Below are 18,641 nucleotides of genomic sequence, written 5' to 3' on the forward strand. Positions count from 1 at the left end.
AGCGTGGAACAAAGTTAATATGATGGGGAAACCCGGTAATCCCAGTGACATACTTCTTGTCCAGCAGGGAGTACACCACTAGGTGAGGGGTGGAGAAGGGTGGACGGTGCTATGCATATGACCCTGTCGGCACACTCTGACGTAGAGTCATATGAATGACTATTTCTGCGTTGTTATGGGAGCGGGCATCACACCTCAAACGCAATGTTTAACGGTAAAACCTGCCTGATCTTCAACTCTTTCAATCACCCAAAAATGTTTTAATATTTTTTCACCTCAGTCACAGTACATAAAAAAGGGAAAATTTACCAGGGCATGCTGGGGCTTGTAGTTCATGTCAGTCCCAGAAAATCTCACCTGAAGTCAGCGCTACACCACGCTCGGCTCTCATCAGTCACCGCATGCTGACAAGTGTTTTTAGGCACACCATCTATTTCTTTGTTTATATGCAAGGGCAGCAAGTAAAATGATTTACTTGTGTTTATAATTAAAATTTCTAGATGGACCAGTGAGCTTCAGCGTGGCCTTTTTTTTCCCCTTTCATTTGTTGGCGCAGAGCGAGAAGGAGAGAGAGAGAAAATCAATACTGTGATAGCACTTATGTTTTTATGGTTTCCTCAGGCCCTCGCTAATGCAGAGATGCCAGTCACCTACCTCCTCGCCCTGCGCGCTCAGACCAGCGCTGTATAAATCTTCCGCAAAGGTGCTGCCACTGTATACTGTAGTCGTTCTGGCTTTTCCCTTAAACACCACGCAAGAGAACCAGTCACAAATATCTATTTAGAATGACCTGAAAACCACACACTTGAATTTACCAGCCTGTGTGTGAAGGTTCTTATATAGATTTGGACACAGAGTGTCCTTGACAGATACCTAAAAGGCCATACCATCTTGTCCAATGGCTGTCCGAGTACATTGTTTTACCTCCTTACCCCTACCGTATTGTGCGCCACATGTCATCCCATTCGCCCCTTCCCCCTTCATAGGAACCTAAAGGGTTGCTAGCCCAGAGGCCAGCAACACATCTGTAAACATTGGGGCCTGAACTGTCACCCAAGTGAAAAAGTCCTGATCCCTGCAGGTGACACTACTCAAGCATGTGCATGTGTTTTCTGATTTATTTAATGTGTAGCATTAAGTCTAAGACCAAGAGTGCCAGTGGGATAATTTGCATGGCTTCATGTGGAAAACTTGATACTTTTATCCACAGAATTTTTGGATGTTATATTAACCACTTCAGCCTTCAGTCGTTTTCACTTTATGCATCCGAGCAATGTTCACCTCCCATTCATTAGCCTATAACTTTATCAATACTTATCACAATGAACTGATCTATATCTTGTTTTTTCCGCCACCAATTAGGCTTTCTTTGGGGGGTACATTTTGCTAAGAGCCACTTTACTGTAAATGCATTTTAACAGGAAGAATAAGATAAAAACAGAAAAAATTCATTATTTCTCAGTTTTCAGCCATTATAGTTAAAATAATACATGCCTCCATAATTAAAACTCACGTATTGTATTTGCCTATATGTCCCGGTTATTACACCGTTAAAATTATGTCCCTATCACAATGTATGGCGACAATATTTTATTTGGAAATAAAGGGGCATTTTTTCCGTTTTGAATCTATCACTATTTACAAGTTTAAAATAAAAAAAATATAGAAATATTTCATCTTTACATTGATATTTAAAAAGTTTAGACCCTTAGCAAATATTTACATTTTTTTTTATTATTGTAATGTGTTTTTTTTAATATATTAAACATTTTATTTGGGTATTTTTTTGGGAAGGTGGGATTGAAACAGTACTTTTAAAATGTAAATGTGTGTTGAGTTTTATTTTTTTTTACTTTTAGTTGTAGTTTTACTTTTTGGCCACAAGATGGCAGCCATGAGTTTGTTTACATGACGTCACTCTAAGCGTAACATACGCTTAGAGGGACGCAACAGCCAGAAAAAGCGGAGCTTCTGAGAGAAGCTGTCGCTTTTTCTGCGGTGGAGAGGAATCACTGATTGGGCACCATAGCCCGATTCACTGATTCGTGGGCTAACAATCCGCGGCTGGGAGCGTGCGTGCACGCGCGCGATTGGCCGCAGGAGCGCGCGGCCGCGCACATGGCCTCCTGGGCGTAGCTAGTACGTCCAGGAGGCCAAAGTAGTTAATGACATACTGACTTATAAAAACGTCCTGCTAGAGCCTCTTAATGGCTCCAGGACATTTTTATAAGTCAAACAGTGCTGCTGCCGCGGGAGAGTGCACTAGCTCTAGCACGCATGCACATGCATTCCCGGGCATTCCCGCACGCGTGCATATGAAAATAGTGAAAAAAAAAACATAGAAAAAATACACCTTTATTTCCAAATAATATTTTGTCACCATACTTTGTACTAGGGACATAATTAAAATCTTGTGATAACCAGGACAAATAGGCAGATAAAATGTGTGGGTTTTATGTACAGTAGCAGTGTTTATATTAAAACCATAGGAGATGAAATTGGAGAAATAGTGTATTCTTTCATTTTTTCCTTGTTTTTCCTTTAACCACTTTATCCACAAGTCAGTAGATATACGTCCTCTGTGACTTCATCTAAGCCACAAGTCAGTAGATCTACTGACCTGTATTGAAGCAGTGCTGTGCAGGATTTGGCTTGCTCCTGTGCACATTTCTGGCACTATCTGATGCAGCACTAATTGGTGAATGGGAATATATGTTTCCTGAGCTAATGAGATTGACTTTTACTATTAAAAATACTTTTATTTTCTCATTTCATAGTGAAAAATACACTCTGCGGCATTATTTCAGAATCAAATATCTTCACCATAAATTGTGACCGGAACACAATCTAAGTTTTGTGATAAGCAGTAAGAATAGCCAAACAAAATTTGTGTTTTTTATCTACAGTAGCACTGAGAAATAAATGTTTTTTCTATTTTTTTTCTTTGTTTTCCCATTAAAATTCATAGAAAACAAAATTGTTCGAGGGAAAAAAATGGCATACAATGAAAGCCTAGTTTGTCTTGAAAAAAAAAATATATATTTCATTTCTGTGTCCTAAATAGGGATAAAGTTATTTCTGATTAAATAAGGATATAGCTAAACTGTCAAAACTGCTCTGGTCAATAAGTGGGAAAAAAGGTCTGGATGCGAAGTGGTTAAAATGCATAGAAAATAAAGTAATTACTGAAAACAAATATCAACTCCAAAAAGCCCAATTGGTGGTGAAAAGAACAAGATATAGATCATTTCATTGTGATTAGTAGTGATTAAGCTTTTGGCAAATGAAAGGGATGAGCACTGAAAGGTGAAAATCGCTCTTGTCCATTAGGGTAAAAACCGCCTTGGGGTGAAACATTTTGATTTTGTCCCACGTCATACACATGCATGATAGAATGATTGGATGTTCCCTCAAATGTCTTCTTTCTACCTCCATCATATATATGGGCGTTCTGTAACAGGAATTTTATGTATCATGTAGTGTATGTATCCCAGTCTAGGGCCAATTTTAGGGGTAAGCCAAGTAACTTACCTGCATGTTTTGGGAGGAGACCCACGCAGACATGGGGAGAACATACAAACTCCATGCAGATAGTGCCGTAGCTGAGATTTCGCCCGGCGCTGCAAGCCAAGAGCACTAACCACCATGCCACCGTGCTGCACAGGAATGTAAGGCCTAGTGGATCCAATGTCTTATGATCAGTCCTATGCCCCACTTTTCACTGCAGCCTTACCTGTGTGGCACAACCCAGCTTAGCCTCAGGAGACTTGATGCATCTACCCCAGAACACTGTTACACCCAGGCCTTAAAGGATACCCGAGGTGACATGTGACATAGACATGAGTATGTATAGTGCCTAGCACACAAATAACTATGCTGTGTTTCTTTTTTTTCTTTCTCTGCCTGAAATAGTTAAACATTAGGTATGTAAGTGGCAGTTCCTGTCTGAGTCAGGACTGGGTCAGACTACAGTGTAACCCTCACTGATAAGATATTACAACTATAAAACACTTTACTAGCAGAAAACGGCTTCTGAGAGAGCAGGAAAGAAGAAAAAAGTCAATAGTTCATAGATTTAGCTCTGGTATACTTCAATGAATGTGTCATTGAGCAAAAACAATACAACAGAAAAATGTAAAAAGTAGATTTAAATATTAAGATCTTAAAAAGTCATTTTTTTAGGAGAAGATACAATTGCTTATTTCATTAGTTTATTTTCACCTCGGGTGTCCTTTAATGTGCGAGGTATAGAGACTGATAAGCAGAGGCGTATCTAGGGAGAACAGTGCCTATGGCAAGCATTGAAATTAAATATTATAATGTGTAGTCTCGGTTGCATTGGTTTGTGTCCACGTAGAAGTGAAGCGTGGCCTGTAAGAATGGAGTATCGCAATAGGTCAGGCTATATAGTTGCATAGTTACATAGTTATTTTGGTTGAAAAAAGACATACGTCCATCGAGTTCAAACAGTATAAAGTACAACACCAGCCTGCTCCCTCACATATCCCTGTTGATCCAGAGGAAGGCGAAAAAACCCTTACAAGGCATGGTCCAATTAGCCCCTAAAGGGAAAAATTCCTTCCCGACTCCAGATGGCAATCAGATAAAATCCCTGGATCAACATCATTAGGCATTACCTAGTAATTGTAGCCATGGATGTCTTTCAATGCAAGGAAAGCATCTAAGCCCCCTTTAAATGCAGGTATAGAGTTTGCCATAACGACTTCCTGTGGCAATGCATTCCACATCTTAATCACTCTAACATATCCCCCAAACAACAGTAAGACACTAAGACAGCTTGTTTCCCCAAATAAGGCAGCAGAATGTTCTCAAGATAAAAACTAGAATCTGTATGTAAAACACCAAGGATGCTATAGAGCAGTGCCCCCTGTAAGAGGCGCCCATGGCACAAGCTATCGCTGCACCCCTGTAGATACGCCTTTGCTGATAAGGTTAAGACAGTAATACTCCCCAGACTCACTAGGCAGCAGTACTGGCATTTCAGAGTAGTCAAACAGCCTAGCCATACACCCGAATAAGATGACTGACAAACAGAGGGTAATCCGATAAGTAGTCAAACGAGCCAAAGGTTATACACAAACAATCTATATTACTAGGTTTACAGGAATGAGGCAAAAGAGTGGTCACAAACTAACAAAGATAAGTCGAGGCAGCAGTCAGATAGAATAGTCAGAAAACAGGCAGTGGATCGCAATGGAAAGCAACAGAATCACACCCAGCAGCTAGCTCCAGCGCTATCACGGGCAACTTGCAAACCTGAGAGCAAGGCATTTCTACTAAGGATAAGGAAAAGCCACCCACACTGCCGTCCAATGGACCACACTTCCATCCAATAGTGATTGGTTCTGGCAATAGAATCAACCAGCCGAACATCTCACATCCCCGTTGCCTGGCAACACTGCATGAAGCTTGCCTGTGTGTGCACCCATGGGAACCCCGGAGACACCATCCCCACTCTACAAGGAGCCTAGCTGTTTGGAACGAGGAAGAGGTGAGATTGTGATACGGAAATAATTGTGATCCTATCAATATTTCTGTATTTAAAATTATGTTTATCCTAAGTGATAAGGAACATAAATGGTCAGGATTAAGTTCTGTCTAGTTACTCTAATGTTAGCCAGTTACAGACGATTACGTACAGTGTCAGTTACCCTTGCAGTGGGTGCACATGTGACAGGGAAATGACATCATAGGATACTCTAGTCTCCTCTGTCTCTAAGATTAATCCACTGACCTTTTTGATGAATTCTTAAAGAGTTTTTAAATTGGTACACAGTGTTCCCAGCCAAGTGTGTCAGGAGGGAAGTATAATACTTGGAATTTCTGTATGTCAATAAACCACTGCTGACAGTAGGCCTGAGTGGGTACCCCTTCCTGCCTTATCTTAGGAAGTTCATACAAATATGGGGTGGTCTCTCCGGGATAGAGGCAAAGAGTTATTATCATTTGCTTTTTACAGCTGGATTAAAGTAAACCTGAAATCACATAAAAAAGTTTGACACTTCAGCAGGGAAAACCGCTGGTGGGTCCAGAGGCTTCCCCAGTCTAAAGCCCCTCCATTCCGGTGCTTGGACCCCATTTGTAGTCTTTGACATTAAAGTTGAAGATGGCTGGCTGACTTGCCTCCCTCATGTACAAGCATGGCCTCACTAAGGAGGCGCACGGTACAGCATTCGCTTGTGAAGTATCCCAGAGCCTTTCAGGCACAACTTTATTCTCAGTGCATGAGCAGCTCTATGCTACTGTGCAGGTATGGCCGTCTTTGCGCCTACACAGCGGCGAGTGTGGCCACGAAGAGGAAGTGGTTTGTGGCCGGCAGCAGGGCACACGATTCAAACACACTTTCTACAGTTGGTATCTGAATAACGCGAGCAAAACCTTGCACGTTACAACATAGCAATTCTTCATGCTGTGATCATAATGTGCGCGTTTAACATACAGAGAATGTTGTGTTATGCCCATGTAGTAGCTTTATGCAATACACACTTATTTATTTATTGTATTTATTTATTTATTGTATTTATAAAGCGCCAACATATTATGCAGCGCTGTACATTAGTTTAGGTTACAGACTATTTAGGGGTGACATACAGCAAAATGACAATACATGAATACAAGAAAGACCAGATCATGCAGCACAGTATGAGCAATAAGGTAAAGCTTAGTCAGTCACTGGAGGGGAGCATGGAGATTAGGCAAGTTAGGTGCACTCAGATGCATAGCATGGGTGCACAGTAATGGAGGTGCATGATCAGGTTGGACACAAAAGGAGGAGGACCCTGCCCAATGGCTTACAATCTAGAGGGAGAGGTAAGGACACGAAAGGTAGGGGACCAGAGTTCAGCTGTGGGTTTAGAGCACTTGTGAGGGGTGGTAGGCCAGAGTGAAAAGGTGAGTTTTGAGGGCTTTCTTGAAGATGTTGAAGGAGGGGGCTGCCCTAATGGGTGGAGGTAGGGAGTTCCATAGTGTTGGAGCAGCTCTTGAGAAGTCCTCATGCCATGGTGACCCTCAAGACCAAGAGGACCATCTGCCAGGGGTCATGTAACAAGAGCGACCATTATGACTCCTCAATTATTATTTATATAGCGCCAACATGTTCCGCATTACAGAGAATACTGTAATATATATAGTCACGTCAGTAACTGTCCCACGGTGGAGCCCACAATCTAATCCCTACCATAGTGATATGCCCATTCATCATAGTCTAGGACCAATTTTAAGGGGAAGCCAATTACTTATCTGTATGTTGTTGTGATGTGGGAGGAAACTGGAGTGCCTGGAGGAAACCCACACAGACACTGAAAGAACATAAAAACTCCATGCAGATGGTGCCCTGGCTGGAATTTGAACCAGGGACCCAACACTGCAAGGCGAGAGTACTAACCACTACACCACCATGCTGCCAACAACAACACTGGAGGGGCAGCCTCTCTATCAGGAGGGCAGGGGCATAAGAGATTTGGCCCTCCACAGCCCAAGGCTCTCCTGGGTGAGAGCTAATTTGGGCACCTCGCTGTGCCTATGATTTAGGCCCCGCCATAGGCAGTAATGTCACTTATGGCTACAGTGTGTAATTTGGGCGCCGGCAATGGCCGAACCCTGTATTATGCCACCAAAGCAACAGATTCAATCAGTCGGGAATATATTAGTTGTATAGCCCCGAGATTACCTAGTACAGAGAGCGCCATCTTTCAGCTTCTCCCTGCGCCCAAAGTTGCACGCGCCCTTTTTATACGTATAGGGCGGAGTCTGCTCCCCCTTACAATTCTGCCTCTGTTTCTGACTAGCACAGGCCCCTGCAGTGGAACACATATAGAAAAAGCAACCTGTGCACACTGCTGCATTGAGCTCCAGAAGCAAAACAACCAGAAACCCTCTGCCGGACTACAAGGCCTGCCTGGCATCCAGAATTCCTCTAACCGTCATAACCTGCCATAGTGCCATTATAGAATCAAACTGATTAAAATGAAGCCGCTTTCATTGTCAGTGGTTTCATCAGTCAAGACTTCTTGTCCTATTTGCAAATTATATTACTGACATATTTTTTGTTACTGCCAAAATCCAGGAATCATTTTAATTACGGTGATTAGTTTGTTTAAAAGATTTTCTGGCACCTTCTCTATCTTGGATTTCTAATATTGGAAATTAAGCTCCGAGTTTGCTGAAGGTCTGAGGCGGCACTTTCCAGAATATTTTGCATTTTGGGGCATTTGAACAACGGCATTTTTCTGCTACAGTGAAGATAATTACTGAAGTGGAACAGGAAGTGCCACAATCGAGCGCTGTAATAACAGCGCAGGAGATTTGGGCGCAGCCGGTGCCAACATAGACCGTAATAGGAATTACAGCTAAGGCAGCGCTCAGTGAGTAACTTCGGCGCCATCAGAAGGCGGAGCTAAAGTTACTTTTAAAACACTGTAATTCGGCCCCCAGCAATAGCTGGAAGCCGAATTAGATCATTCCCCACCATCCACATGGACCTAGAGGGGGATAGTAATTAACGCCGCCAGGACTTGTGAAACCGCAGGATAAGCCATATACCGGCTGTATCCTGCGCCCAAGTCTCCCGGCAGTGATTTCATATGTATGTGCCACAATGCCACATGGTCACCCAGTGCAGTTTCTAGTATAGGTCCCCCCAGTATAGGTAGGCAAGAAAAGGTACCCCAGTATAGGTAACCAGGCATAGGTGATCCAGTATAGTTGCCCCGGTTTAGGTTAGCCAGGTAGGTGCCTCCAGTATAGGTAGCCAGTATAGTTGTCCCCAGTATAGGTTAGATAGGTAGGTGCCCCAGTACAGGTTAGCTAGGTGGGTGCCTCTAATATAGGTAGCCAGAATAGTTGCCCCCAGCATAGGTTAGATAGGTAGATGCCCCCAGTATAGGTTAGTTAGGTAGGTGCCTCCAATATAGGTAGCCAGTATAGTTGCTACCTGTATAGGCAACTATAGATGGCGTCATAGATATGAGACACCATGATTGCCACACAAGAAGAATCCCTGATCATTGCACCGCTGACACCTTGCTTGCATGCTCTGCTTCACAGACCAGGGGACACAGGGGTAATAGAAATCTGACAGATCTGATTGAGGTTTTGGACTAGTCCATCTCCTCATGGGGGATTGGAGCATGGCCTTTAATTTTTTTATAAACACACTCTCTGAAAAGGATTTATACAAAAGATGCCAGGCAGCCTCCCTGCTTGCAGCAAAGGTTTTAGGCAGTTGTACAGAGCAACTGCCATTCACTAAGTGTTTTTGAAAATAAAGAAAACCTTGAGAACCCCCCATGAGGAGATGGACTATTGCAAAACCTGTCAGAATTCTAGTAACTACTGTAAGTGGCAGCAACATAGGAGAAAAGTAATTTATAGCTCATTTTACTCAATGTATTTCTTATTTGTACGTGTTTACATGTATTTTACATTTTACGATTTTCCCAATAGTGGTCCTTTAATGCCCCAATTGGAACTACAATGCAGCCATACTGCCAAATAGGGAGGCAATAACCCACTACAGTCAGAGCTGTGGGACCATCCTTTGGCAGCTGAAAAGCTGTCATGAATCATTCAAGGAATCTATGATCAAGTGAAGCCAGCCAATGTGAGATAAAACAGGAGGCAAAGTCACTGAGGAAGTTAACATCATCTCCTCTATGTTCCTTACAACAGGTTATACAGTGGTGTGAAAAACTATTTGTCCCCTTCCTGATTTCTTATTCTTTTGCATGTTTGTCACACTTAAATGTTTCTGCTCATCAAAAACCGTTAACTATTAGTCAAAGATAACATAATTGAACACAAAATGCAGTTTTAAATGATGGTTTTTATTATTTAGTGAGGAAAAAAACTCCAAATCTACATGGCCCTGTGTGAAAAAGTGATTGCCCCCCCCCCCCCCCCTTGTTAAAAAATAACTTAACTGTGGTTTATCACACCTGAGTTCAATTTCTGTAGTCAACCCCAGGCCTGATTACTGCCACACCTGTTTCAATCAAGAAATCACTTAAATAGGAGCTAGCTGACAAAGAGAAGTAGACCAAAAGCACCTCAAAAGCTAGACATCATGCCAAGATCCAAAGAAATTCAGGAACAAATGAGAACAAAAGTAATTGAGATCTATCAGTCTGGTAAAGGTTATAAAGCCATTTCTAAAGCTTTGGGACTCCAGCGAACCACAGTGAGAGCCATTATCCACAAATGGCAAAAACATGGAACAGCGATGAACCTTCCCAGGAGTGGCCGCCCGACCAATATTACCCCAAGAGCGCAGAGAAAGCTCATCTTAGAGGCCACAAAAGACCCCAGGACAACATCTAAAGAACTGCAGGCCTCACTTGCCTCAATTAAGGTCAGTGTTCACTGCTCCACCATAAGAAAGAGACTGGGCAAAAGCGGCCTGCATGGCAGATATCCAAGGCGCAAACCACTTTTAAGCAAAAAGAACATTAAAGCTCGTCTCAATTTTGCTAAAAAACATTTCAATGATTGCCAAGACTTTTGGGAAAATACCTTATGGGCCGACGAGACAAAACTTTTTGGAAGGTGCGTGTCCCGTTACATCTGGCGTAGAAGTAACACAGCATTTCAGCAAAAGAACATCATACCAACAGTAAAATATGGTGGTGGTAGTGTGATGGTCTGGGGTTGTTTTGCTGCTTCAGGACCTGGAAGGCTTGCTGTGATAGATGGAACCATGAATTCTACTATCTATCAAAAAATCCTGAAGGAGAATGTCCAGCCATCTGTTCGTCAACTCATGCTGAAGCGATCTTGGGTGCTGCAGCAGGACAATGACCCAAAACACTCCAGCAAATCCACCTCTGAATGGCTGAAGAAAAACAAAATGAAGACTTTGGAGTGGCCTAGTCAAAGTCCTGACCTGAATCCTATTGAGATGTTGAGGCATGACCTTAAAAAGGCAGTTCATGCTAGAAAACCCTCAAATAAAGCTGAATTACAACAATTCTGCAAAGATGAGTGGGCCAAAATTTCTCCAGAGCGCTGTAAAAGACTCGTTGCAAGTTATCGCAAACGCTTGATTGCAGTTATTGCTGCTAAGGGTGGCCCAACCAGTTATTTGGTTCAGGGGGCAATTTCTTTTTCACACAGGGCCATGTAGGTTTTGAGTTTTTTTTCTCACTAAATAATAAAAACCATCATTTAAAACTGCATTTTGTGTTCAATTATGTTATCTTTGACTAATAGTTAACGGTTTTTGATGAGCAGAAACATTTAAGTGTGACAAACATGCAAAAGAATAAGAAATCAGGAGGGGGGCAAATAGTTTTTCACACCACTGTATAAGCTGCTTTGAGCAGACTACTGCTTCCTGTTTTGCTCACATAACGGGTGCACTGATGGATTTCACTGCAGTTTTTTGGACAAGTAAAGGGAAAATAGTCTCAGACGTGATTTGTTAATGGCTTTTGTGCTGTGCGACTCCCACACGGCAGTACAGCTTTACAGAGGCATCACTGGGGTTGGTGTCATCAAGTGCGGAAACTCAAGTTGTCACCCCCATGAACCTCTAACCTCACCAGGTTTCTTGAAGTACATTAGGCAATAGCCTGGTCTGTATTTACATAGCCCAGTCCACTTTCACTTAGCCTAGCGCTTGGTGTCACCCCCTCTGCTGGTGACACCTGGTGCGGTCCGCACCTCCCGCACCCCCTTAGTGACACCACCATACCTCCCAGCTTTTTTAGATGAGAAAGAGGGACACTTAAGCCACACCCCTGACCACGCCCCCATCACACCCTTAGTCACGCATACCATAAAGATTTCATAAGAAAAATATGTTGTTTTATAATTCAAACCACACTGGTTCTTTCTATCCTGGTTCATTTTCATTCATATTCAAATTTTAAAATTAGTAATATATAAATTTAACTTGGCTCTCCAGCTGTTACGGAACTACAAGTCCCACAATAAATTTGTCTTTATGAATCATGACTGTGGCTGTCAGACTCGTTCATTGACAGCTGGAGAGCCAAGTTTGCAGATTACTGATTTAAAGGATGAGAATAAAGTTTAGAGTCAATCGAACACATTTTTTAGTAGAGAAAGATATATATTTACATAGAAAGAGGGACAAAATCCTGAAAGAGGGACAAATGAGGAGAAAAGAGGGACAGAGGGACTGTCCCCCAAAAGAGGGGAGCTATGGACACCACTACAGCAATAGAGCTTAAATCCTGGTCCCTTTCCAAGATGGCCACCCTCTCTTGTCCCTAAACTGTGCAACTAATTCCATTCCTTGACTCTCACGTTTGATCGTTAAGGCGAGTGATGTCTTCGGGCTTTTCTTTCGAAACTTTTTAAAGTCATTTGATCTACGACCATCTTAATATATACAATAAAAAAAAAAAAATCAATATGTTGTAATTACTAAACAGTCATCCATCCACATTGCCTCTGATTTATATCCCGCACCCATGTTTCAGCATTAAATATATATACTGTCTGCTGTTAAATAGACATTAGTAATATACTTAAGCTCTGTTTCTAGATTGCGTCCCGCGATGATCAATGAGTCGTGTTCATCTCGCATATAGATCTCTTCCCGTCCGCTGTCATAAACTGTAAACTTATAGAAGCTCCTAAAGGCCTGTAAATGTAGCCGTCAGCTGTGCTTCTGACGCCGTCGGTGTAATGCTCAGCGCAATGTTAAATGCAGATGAGAGATCTGTGTATCGATATGTTTTTATGTTACATGAGAAAACATACTTTAGCTGAATAATTCACAGCACTTAGGCGGGTCCCAGAAGGCTTCCCTGTATATGTAGAGAGAGGGAATGCTCAATGCGCTGCACTTGCTTTGTGAATCAAAGCATTCGAATTTGGAAGGCTTCTAAGCAGCCTTAAATTTTTATTTGGATTTGATTAAAGGTACTTTAAAAATACTGTTAGGGACTTGTGCGCTGACATCTTCCGCAGCGCTGTACAGAGTACATTGTCTTGTCACTTAGCTGTCCTTCAAAAGGGCTCACAATCTAATTTCTACCATAATCATATGTCTATGTATGTATCGTGTAGTGTATGTATCGTAGTCTAGGGCCAATTTTAGGGGGTAGCCAATTAACTTATCTGCATATTTTGGGGATGTGGGAGGAAACCGGGGTACCCGGAGGAAACCCACGTAGACACGGTGAGAACATACAAACTCTGTGTAGATATCACCATAGCGCGCTGCAAGGCGAAAGTGCTAACCACTATACCACTGTGCTGCCCATACTATGGCACCATGCTGCCCCATATTTTGTGCATATAGAATTGCAAAAAAAAAAATTAGTTAAATTACAAATAAAAAAACATTGGGGAACTCAACCATGTAGAATGGCTGGGTTTTTCATCCCATAGATACTACTCTGTAAGGATAGAAACTATGAAGGGGTGAACAGGTACAACATTTTTTGGGGGGAAACTAATCTCCATTTAGGCATTAGGAGGTGCTCACAATAATAAGCCACATGACACTTTATTTGTGGGTATTATTGACCTGAGGAAGTGGGTAAAGCCTGCGAAATGCGTTGTCATACCCTGTTCTTGTGCAATATAATTTTCGAATTTCTTCAAAGTCGTATTGGCTATTGTTCTTCAGAAGAGGTAAGCTAACCACCGCCTCTCCTTTTTAAAAAATTGATTTCTATTGTTTTATATATTTTTGGGGGCACCTCCACTCTTCAGTGTTTATCTTCCATTTAGTCAATTTTCAGCAGCTTGCATTGTGGTTTGCATTCCCGGCAACATCAATATCAGATAATGCTCAGTAATGACTGGAGTCAATCAGTCATCAAGCCAGGGATCATAAACATATATCAGATGGCTGTCAATCGCAATGGCCAGCAATCTCAAAGTCAGCAAGTCAGGGATCATACACATATATCTACAGAGTAGGAGTAGACAAGAGAGTGGTTAGGTCAAAGGTCAGTACAGGCAGCAGGCAATTGAATAGTCATGGTACAGGCAGAGATTCAGACAGGTACCAGGCAAGTAACAGGAGGCAAAAGCAAGGGAAACCCAGAAGCTAGCTCTATCGACTTAACACCATCGCAGGCACTGACTGAGTGCCCCATCCAGGCCTAAATACTAGCCACAGCCAATCAGGAAGTCCAAGCACCGTATCCAGCCAATAGGATCCAGAAAAGTCTTCAATGATTGACTAGAGACAGCGCTGTCGAGTGCATACCGCGCATCCTTGTCTCCCGGCAACACTAGCGGAACGCCAGCAACCTGCTGGAACACGGACCCCACATGGAGAGCCGTGCACACATCTGTGCTGACCCCCGGAGACCCCCACTTCACCACCAGACACAGACCCCGGTGAGATTGTGACAATATCGTGACAATAGCCATCCGGTTTGTGAGCATAAGTTTTGCAGTCATTGTGGTAGGCTGTTTGATGTAGCTCTCTTGTCCTATACCTGCACAGCCTATTTATTCAATGGCAGGGCCGGATTTACCATAAGGCACTGTAGGCAAGTGCCTACAGGTGCCTGATGATGGAAAGGCGGCTCACTCCCCTCTCCGAGTGCCTCCCTCCCTCCTTCTGTATGCAGAGTACCGAGCAGAGCGTAAATGAGAGGTCACTCACCCTGCTCTCGGCATTCCACTGAGGAGATCTCCCTTCAGTCAGGGGCACTTCTAGTTACTTAATACTGAGGTTACTCTAGCTACTTAATACTTGGGGGCACCTCTAGCTACTTAATATTGAGGGTACTTCTGGCTACCTAATAATAAGGGGCACCTGTAGTTACCTATGATGAGCAAGGGAAGTAAGGGAGAAGTGACAACAGGCACAGCCAACACACTTGCAGTGCGGTTTGGTGGGCGTTTGTAGGTTCATGGAGGCCAAAATCTAAGGTGCTTGGACATCTGTGCCTATAGGCTCCTGTGAAGTAAATCCGGGCCTGTTCAATGGTGTGAGTGATACTATGTGTTGCTCTCTGGAGAGAAAGTGATGTATTCATAGATGTGTTCCGTTTATTTAAAGGTTAAATGCAACTGAACCAACTGCAATGCATGCTGGGAGTTGTATGCTGTAATGCATGCTCCATAGATGTGTCTACATCTCCCAGCAGTGAGATGTACATACTACAGCTCTGGGCATGCATTACGGCATACAACTCCCGGCATGCACTAGGTCCAGGAGTGAGCTCCAGAGGACGGGTTCTTAGAAATGTGGCTAGCTGCCAACGTGATGGCGACGTTCACAGGGATGGAAGCTACAAGAGCAGCATCCTGTAGGTAACCAATGGTGCTCCCCCAAACCCCTCACCAACGGCATACAGTGTTACAAACCTCTCTTTTGCTAAGGTTCAGTGTATTTATCCTTTAAGAACCAAAAATTGCATTCAGATTGAAACTCAGGTTCTAGAACATGACGTGTTTACTTGTATTCTGACTTGAGTAGGCAGAGTAGAAGACGAGTTCTAAGGAAGAAAAACATATAGGGGTGAACTGGGTAATTACAAAATAACTACAGTTTTTCTGGAAAAGAATTTCCTCAATTTGACAACTTTCAGTTGCCTTTAATGTGGTCTGTCCTCCAGGCTGTCGTGAGCATGTTTTTTTTTGGGTGCAGGTGGATAATAACTATTAACCAATGGCATTGTAAACCCTTGCCTATTATTACTGGACACCCTGCTGGTCCAGGAAGTGTCTGAAGAAGTGTGTGCCCAACAGCAGTGGACATGTAGCTATGCAAGGAGGGGAAGACTGTTCACCCATACAGGATCTTCTCAAAAAATTAGCATATTGTGATGAACTTCATTATTTTCTGTAATGTACTGATAAACATTAGACTTTCATATATTTTAGATTCAAATACACACAACTGAAGTAGTTCAAGCCTTTTATTGTTTTAATATTGATGATTTTGGCATACAGCTCATGAAAACCCAAATTTCCTATCTCAAAAAATTAGCATATTTCATCCGACCAATAAAAGAAAAGTGTTTTTTAAACAAAAAAAGTCAACCTTCAAATAATTATGTTCAGTTATGCACTCAATACTTGGTCGGGAATCCTTTTGCAGAAATGACTGCTTCCATGAGGCGTGGCATGGAGGCAATCAGCCTGTGGCACTGCTCAGATGTTATGGAGGCCCAGGATGCTTCGATAGCGGCCTTAAGCTCATCCAGAGTGTTGGGTCTTGCGTCTCTCAACTTTCTCTTCACAATATCCCACATATCCTCTATGGGGTTCAGGTCAGGAGAGTTGGCAGGCCAATTGAGCAGAGTAATACCATGGTCAGTAAACCATTTACCAGTGGTTTTGGCACTGTGAGCAGGTGCCAGGTCGTGCTGACAAATGAAATCTTCATCTCCATAAAGCTTTTCAGCAGATGAAAGCATGAACCCACTTTTGAACCTGAAACAGCGGCAGAAGCGCCTGACCTGGGCTACAGAGAAGCAGCACTGGACTGTTGCTCAGTGGTCCAAAGTACTTTTTTCGGATGAAAGCAACTTATACATGTCATTCGGAAATCAAGGTGCCAGAGTCTGGAGGAAGACTGGGGAGAGGGAAATGCCAAAATGCCTGAAGTCCAGTGTCAAGTACCCACAGTCAGTGATGGTCTGGGGTGCCATGTCAGCTGCTGGTGTTGGTCCACTGTGTTTTATCAAGGGCAGGGTCAATGCAGCTAGCTATCAGGAGATTTTGGAGCACTTCATGTTTCCATCTGCTGAAAAGCTTTATGGAGATGAAGATTTCATTTTTCAGCACGACCTGGCACCTGCTCACAGTGCCAAAACCATTGGTAAATGGTTTACTGACCATGGTATTACTCTGCTCAATTGGCCTGCCAACTCTCCTGACCTGAGCCCCACAGAGAATCTGTGGGATATTGTGAAGAGAAAGTTGAGAGACGCAAGACCCAACACTCTGGATGAGCTTAAGGCCACTATCGAAGCATCCTGGGCCTCCATAACACCTGACCAGTGCCACAGGCTGATTGCCTCCATGCCACGCCGCATTGAAGCAGTCATTTCTGCAAAAGGATTTCCGACCAAGTATTGAGTGCATAAATGAACATAATTATTTGAAGGTTGACTTTTTTTGTTTTAAAAACACTTTTCTTTTATTGGTCGGATAAAATATGCTAATTTTTTGAGATAGGAAATTTGGGTTTTCATGAGCTGTATGCCAAAATCATCAATATTAAAACAATAAAAGGCTTGAACTACTTCAGTTGTGTGTATTTGAATCTAAAATATATGAAAGTCTAATGTTTATCAGTACATTACAGAAAATAATGAAGTTCATCACAATATGCTAATTTTTTGAGAAGATCCTGTACTTGCACACTTGCAACACTGACGATCATAGAAGCTGCCAACTAGATGTGAGGGAGACCCAATATTAGTGGGGTTTTTCTCTGCTCATTACCAAAGCAGTATTAATGAACTAGATGTGCAGTAAGCTGCAGTACCCAGTGGTAATAAATGGGTACTGCTGCTCACTGCAATTTTAGTAAATCAACCCCACAGACTCTTGTTGGCAAGTATAAACTATGAAAATATTGACTACACCACTGCAAAGTGTTTAATGATGGAATAATAAGAGCATCACCAAGTGAAGTAAAAAGGTAGTAAAAAACCTTCACAAAGGCTGCACTAGTGAGCAATAATAAAACACGGTATACTTTATTATGTTCCAAACATTAGCAAGCACATTTGCAACACCCTTTAAAACAAACATTGGCAACATCTGCAGCGCCAGACCACACATATAACTAGAGCATCAACGGCTCCCAACAGCACCATATTATGCAGTTGTATACTGTTAAATAAGTCTAAATGAAAGATCAAAATGAACAGTCTAAAATATATGACCCTGGACAAAAATAAAAATAAAACACTGTATAAATAAAGTATAATCCTAGGAAAGCTCCAGGCCCAGTGTCAATCCACTGCCTGAAAACCTGTGCTACCCAGATGGCCCCTGTCCTTTCCTCCCTACTCACACAATCTCTAATGGAACGCAAGGTCCCCGTCTGCCTGAAAAGGTACACCATAATCCCAGTCCCAAAGAAACCAGGTGCTGCTGATCTCAACAATTATACACTAATCGCTTTAAAGTGTAACTGTCGGCATAAACTCAAAAATCAATTCTTTATGTTTATCTGGTAAACAAGTAATCAGGATGCTAACCAGGCAATCCAAAAGTTAAAAATCACTATTACTTTTCTTGTTGATAAATGATCATTCCCCAGCTTGCCTGCCTCTTCTTTGGTACATTGCCACACAAAGGAAGTTGTAGGGCATGCTGGTTTGTCTTTTTTTTGCTTTTACTTTCCTCTCAGACTTAACTAATGCAGCCTGATTGGCTGAAGCCTTGTTTCCCCCCGCCACACCTCTCTTCTTCTCTGATTGGCCAATATTTCTCATGCTGAGACAATGCACTTTCTATTGCAGAGCTGGGTGGGAGTGCCTGAAGACTGGGAGGAGGGCAGGCAATGCATAAACAATCAGGCAGAGGAGAGTAAGGGAGGAAATGACATCAGGATTGGCTTCAAGATAGACACAGTTAAAATGAAGAATCCTAAGAAGGATTTTCTCTTTTTTTTACTGTAGAAAAATCACTAAAATCAAAATGTGGACAGTGCAATATATCTGTTA

General features: G+C 42.5%; 1 long non-coding RNA gene across 2 annotated transcripts in view; it reads left to right on the forward strand.

The window, feature by feature from the left end:
- The window catches only part of LOC137520870 (uncharacterized), a 203,425-nt gene that overhangs the window by 142,866 nt on the left and 41,918 nt on the right, over nucleotides 1-18,641 (forward strand). The window contains exon 1 of one of the 2 annotated variants that reach the window (XR_011021956.1): nucleotides 5,464-5,512. The exons of the other annotated variant lie outside the window; for it this stretch is intronic. This is a non-coding gene — a long non-coding RNA (uncharacterized lncRNA). Of the gene's footprint in view, nucleotides 1-5,463; nucleotides 5,513-18,641 lie in introns of those variants that run through there. 2 annotated transcript variants of the gene reach the window in all.

This window comes from Hyperolius riggenbachi, chromosome 6 (genome assembly GCF_040937935.1).
Source record: "Hyperolius riggenbachi isolate aHypRig1 chromosome 6, aHypRig1.pri, whole genome shotgun sequence".
NCBI lineage: Eukaryota > Metazoa > Chordata > Amphibia > Anura > Hyperoliidae > Hyperolius > Hyperolius riggenbachi.